We start from the raw sequence: 6,000 nt of genomic DNA on the forward strand, positions 1-6,000 counted from the left end.
AACTAATTGGGTTAGGATTTTATAAAAAAAAGGTATTTAAAAATAAGACCTAATAGAATTTTTTTTTAAAAGGTGCCCAAATTTAAATTTAAAAATTGAACCAAGGATAAATTTTAAAAGCCCAAAAGTCCCCAAACCAATAGTTATGGATAAGAGCAATACAAGGAAAAGAAAAAAGAAAGGCCCAATAGATGTTAGGCTTATAGATTAAGTCGATTTTTTCTTAGGAAAACTATGAATTGTGATTGTTTAATTGCTTTTATCTATATGTTATGTTTGGTTGATAACATGCTATGATAACATGTCATATAGAATAAGAAATGCCACTTTATGCATCATAATATTGGTATTATACAATATATGCCATCTATAGATTATGAATATATATATATACACCTCGACTTTATGATACGGTATTGCTCCCTATGGAGGGTATATATATTAAATATTTTATTTGATGAACTTCTTTACAGATAAGATTGAAATATTTTTCAATCTTTTGATCACCTTAACGATGGCTGCATGATATGAAAGACACGTAGATTGAAACAATAGTTATACACTCAACAAAAATTTGATATTAGCCTTCCCAACGAAGATATGTTAACAAATTTTGGCCCTAAAAGATAACGATAATTATTTATCATGTTTCGACATGAAAGTAAATAATCTAATGGTTAATTGGGTTTTGTAAGTGTAGGCATGAATTCCCCAATGGATAGCTTGCCAAAGCGATATTAGATTATCGTTACAATAAAATAAAATGCATTTGTGATTTTTTACATTTTAGATTATTTATTGTGAACATTATTTGTTTCAAAGTGTTTATGCATGTCTATTTTATTTTTCAGAAAATGTCTTCCCTAAGCCTACTCACCATTATTCTGAGTCAAAACAAACTCACTAGCGAGAGCTACATAGATTGGAAATGAGATCTATTTATAGTCCTAACTGCTGAAAATTATAAATATGTCTTAACCCAGCCATGCCCTCCTGAACCAGTAAAGGACGCTAGTAGAAATCAGAGGAGGCTTTATGAGAAATGACAAAAAGCTAATAAAATGGTAAAAAGCTACATTTTAGGCTCGATTTCTAATATTCTGCAGACCAAACATCAGAATATGGAGACAATCACTGAAATAATGGAAAGTCTCCAAGAGATGTTTGGTTAGAATACTCACTCTGTGAGACAAGCGGCATTGAAGATGTTATGAACTCCAAGATAGGAAAGGGTACAAGAGTTCGTGATTATGTCCTAAAAATGATGGACTATTTGAATGAGGTTGAGATTCAGGGTGCACAGATCGATGATAATTCAAAGATTGACATGGTGCTAGAATCTCTGTTTGAAACATTCAAGGAGTTTAAGGTAAATTATAATATGAATAAAAGAAATATGACCTTAGCAGAATTGATAAATTTAGTTGAAGAGATTTATCTTGTTGAAAAATCTCAAGGAAGCATTAACCTTATTGAAAAATGTACTTCTTCTAAGCTTAAGCCAAAAGGCAGAAAGAAGAAAGTTGGAAAAAAAAAAGAAATCGTCTACTAAGAAAGATGGCAAGCTGAAAGGCAAGTTCTTCAACTATGGTCAAAAGGGTCACTGGAAAAATGATTGCCCTAAGATTGTGAAATCAAGAATGGGAAATCTTTTAGTCATAGAGACATGTTTAGTTCAGAATCCTGTTGATACTTGGGTCCTGGATTCTGAAGCAACTAATCATATTTGTAATTCACTTTCTTGGTTTCAGGAAACCAGAAAACTAAGTGAAGGAAGCATCAAGCTGCAATTAGGGACAAGCCTGTTTGTGTCAGCAGTGAAGACTGGATCTATTTTATTATCTTTTAATAATGAGACTTTAGTTTTGAATATTTGTCTTTATGTTTCAGACATTAAGAGAAATTTAAATTTAGTAGCTTGTTTGCCAAAACAATGGTACACTATAAGTTTTAGTTCCTCTATTTCTATTTTGAAAAATAATAGACTAATATGTTCTGTTACATTGGAAGATAATTTATATCATTTAAGTCCTCTGATCCATTCTATACATGATTTTTTCTAACCAATGTTACCTCTAGCATTTGCGCTTGGGTCATATAAAACCTAAATAAGATAAAGAGAATGATCAAAGACAAACTTTTAAGTCCATTGGAAAATGAATCATTGCCACTCTGTGAACCTTGTTTAGAAGGAAAAATGACCAAAAGGCCTTTCTCGGCTAAAGGAATACGTGCAATAATACCACTTGAATTGGTGCATACAGATGTATGTGGACCAATCAATGTACAAGATCGAGGAGGTTATGAGTATTTCATCACATTCACTGATGATTATTCAAGATAGGGTTATGTTTATCTAATGCATCATAAGTCTGAAGCTCTTGAAAAATTCAAAGAGTATAGGACTGAGACAGAAAAGCAATTAGGTAAGAATATAAAGAAACTTCGATCTGATCGATGTGGTAAATATTTCTTAGGAGAATTCAAAGAGTATCTGGTCGAAAATGAGATTATATCTCAGCTAACAACTCTAGAAACACCACAACAAAATGGTGTAGCTAAAAGAACAAATAGAACTCTTTTGGATATGGTGAGATATATGCTTAGTTATTCCATATTGTCTGTCTCATTTTGGGGACTAGCACTAGAAATAACAAGATGCCTATTGGACTTAGTCCCATCTAAGTCAGTGCCTAGAACCCTAATAGAGTTATGCTTAGGTCTCAAACCAAGTTTGAAACATATCCATATTTGGGGTTCACCAGCACATGTGCTAAAACTAAGGGCCGCAAAATGGATTCACGTTTTGAGGTTTGTATGTTTGTTGGGTATCCCAAAAGAACAAATGGATGTTTATTTTATAGTCTTTAAGACAACAAAGTAATTGTGAGTACACATTTCACTTCTCTTGAGGAAGACTATATGAATAACTTCAAACCTAGGAGTAAGACAATACTGGAAGAGTTATCAGGAGATCATGTTGATGCTAAGATTTTAGTACCTGTTAATCAACAAGAAGAAGTGCAACAATATAAACATCACAACATTATCCCTAAATGGCAACCACTTATAGAACCTCGTCATAGTGGGATAACTAGATTACCATAACGATACATGTGTTGGTAAATTTTTACTCAATTGCTATGGATGCCAATGTACAAGTGTACACAACAAGTAATAAAGTGATGAGTATTTAAGATCGTCTTCACAAGGATTGATATTACTAGAAATGCTACAGCAACCACAATAGTGTAATCTACCTTTATTTTAAGATGAATAAACTTAAAGTGATTACTACCTTAATTAACAATTGTAAGGAAATAAAACAAATAATTATAGTAAGGAAATAAATTAGATAAATTGCGTGAAAGAATCAAATGAGAACAAGGTAGTTGAATGATCAAACTCTCTTCATGGGTTGACTGCTTATCATCAAATTAGTATCAGTTGTTACAACAATTCCTACAACACTGGGCAGAATTATTTTGTGTCCTCAGCTATCGCGTGTTGGACTTCTCATACCTTTAAATATCCTAACAATGACCACTTGCTATTCTACTTAAGGCATGGCATTATGAACATCCACTCTCTACCCTACAAGGTGAATACCTATGTCTAATTCTTCATATATCTCAATTTCAAGTATAGCCCTTAGGGGATTTAAGATAAACTTAATCCAGGAAACTCAAATTAAGGTCAAGTATTACTCTAATAATATCTACTAAGACATGCCCTTTTGCGACTCTATCTTAACTTGAACCATTAAATGGGTGGTCAACCGAAATAACAGTTATAATAATAGACACTAGAGTAAAATGCTACAACAATTATATAGCAACTCATAAGAACAATAAAAAAACTCATTTAGATTATTTGTCACTCAACTATAAGCAAGTTTAGTTCATACTTTGAAAAAGAAAAACAAACAGCAAAATATTGGTCACGAAATACATCGGTTCAATCAAAGAGTAAAGAAAAGAATAAGTAGAGAACGACAAAGATTGAATCCAAATAACTCTGTTGGATTTTTCACTGATACAAAATCGGTTCCCTTGAATTCTGATTGTTTTCTTCTATTCCTCTTGATTTTTCCAATGTTAATTCATTGTCGTCGTTTTATGTGATGCGCGCCTCTTTTTATAACTGAAAACTAGGGTAAACAAAAGCCTAGGCATGAGTCAGATTAGGAAACTGTAGGTCGCAATTCTGCAGATATCCCGCGCTCAGGTTTCTCCGTTGTTGTTCCAGGATTGCTACAGCAATGGGTGCTCCAGCAACGGTTATAGCACTGCACTGCTCCAGATTTTATTTCACTTCTTTTGTGGCCATACTCTTCCTCATTTTTGCTAGCCTACTGCATTATCATCTGATAACTCTAAGTAATGAGAGTTATCATAGAACTTTTAGACTTAAATTAATATTACTTAGAGAGTAAATGATGTGTTTCTATTGTTTTTTTGTTACATTTTGCATAAATATTCATTTTAGTTTAGTCTTAATGAATTTTTTTTAATTTAAAGTAATTCGTGCTTAAATTGTGTGCATAATTGTAGATTTCCAGAAGCTTATAATTTATGGAAGGAATGTTGATGCAAAAGGCTTGCAAAAATGAGGAAGAACTTAGCTACAAAAGAATTAAAACAAATCTGGAACAGTACAGTTGCTGTAGCAATCCTGGAACAACGACAGAGAAAATTCCGCACGGGATACTTGCAGAATTGTGATCTGCAATTTCTTAATCTGACTTATGCGCGCCCTAGGCTTCCGTTTACCCTAATTTTCAACTATAAAAGAAGCACACATCATAAGGATTAAAGAGGGCCGTCACCCAAGGAGAAAAACAAAAAGAAACAAAAGAAAAACAAGATTCAAGAGAGAGATTAAAGGCTGCACAAGAGGAGAATTTGCAGAAATCAATTGGGAGCACAATCCTTCTTATTCTTCTCTTGTTTTCTCATTTTTTATTTATTTATGGGGATGTGTTTCATGGTTCAAACTTTGTTCTTTATTTTTCTTTTACGAACCATGAACTAAATTTATTTATGGTTGAGTGATAAACAATCTTGATGGTTTATTGACTGAATATATGTGTTGCTGCATGTTTGCTGTAGTAGTTTGTTTTGATAGTATTTATTTTTATTCATTATTTCGGTTGATCTCCCATTTAATGATACAAGTTATGAGAGAGCCGCAAAAGGGCCTATATTAGTGGAACATATCAGAGCAATACTTGGTTTTAGATTGAGTTTCCTAGATTGAGTTTAACTTATCCCAAAAGAGCCCTACTTAATCTAAAATTAGTGATGAACTAGACATAGGGATTCACCTTGTAGGGTAAATAGAACCTAAGTGTATAATGCTATATCTTATGTTGGCATAACAATTGATCACTGTTAGGTTACATATAGATATAAGATATCCAACATGCGACGGCTAAAGATGCATAAAGATTCTGCCCAGTGCTGTAGCAGATGCTGCAGCAACTGAGCCAACCATTAGAAAATAGTTAAGACCATTAAGAGAGTTTATTCACTCAACTACTCTATATTCCCATTGGTTTTATCCTTGAGTTTGACGTGATAATTTGCTTTGTTGCATTTTATTTATTGCGTTTTTATTTTAATTAGCATAAGAGTTTCACTAATTGTTTTATTTTAATTTAGCACAAAATCTGCATTGTTAATATTGTTGTAGCAAATCTAATAACATCAATCCCTGTGGAGACGATCTTGAATACTCATCACTTTATTACTTGTTGTATACACTTGCACATTGATATCAATAGCATTAGTATTTATACACCAACAAGGTTTTGGCGCCGTTGCCAGGGATTGATTGTTAATTGTGATTTGTGAAATTATTTTATTTTAATTTGTTTATTTTGTTGACATAAGTGATCTAGCAACCCTTGCATGCGCAAATATAAATCTGTTGACTTCCAGTTTGATCCAGAAATTGAAAGAACTGTAAGGAGATTGAGAAGAGAGCATCGTGAATTAC

This window comes from Citrus clementina, unplaced genomic scaffold (assembly GCF_000493195.1).
Source record: "Citrus clementina cultivar Clemenules unplaced genomic scaffold, Citrus_clementina_v1.0 scaffold_4, whole genome shotgun sequence".
NCBI classification, from domain to species: Eukaryota; Viridiplantae; Streptophyta; class Magnoliopsida; order Sapindales; family Rutaceae; genus Citrus; species Citrus x clementina.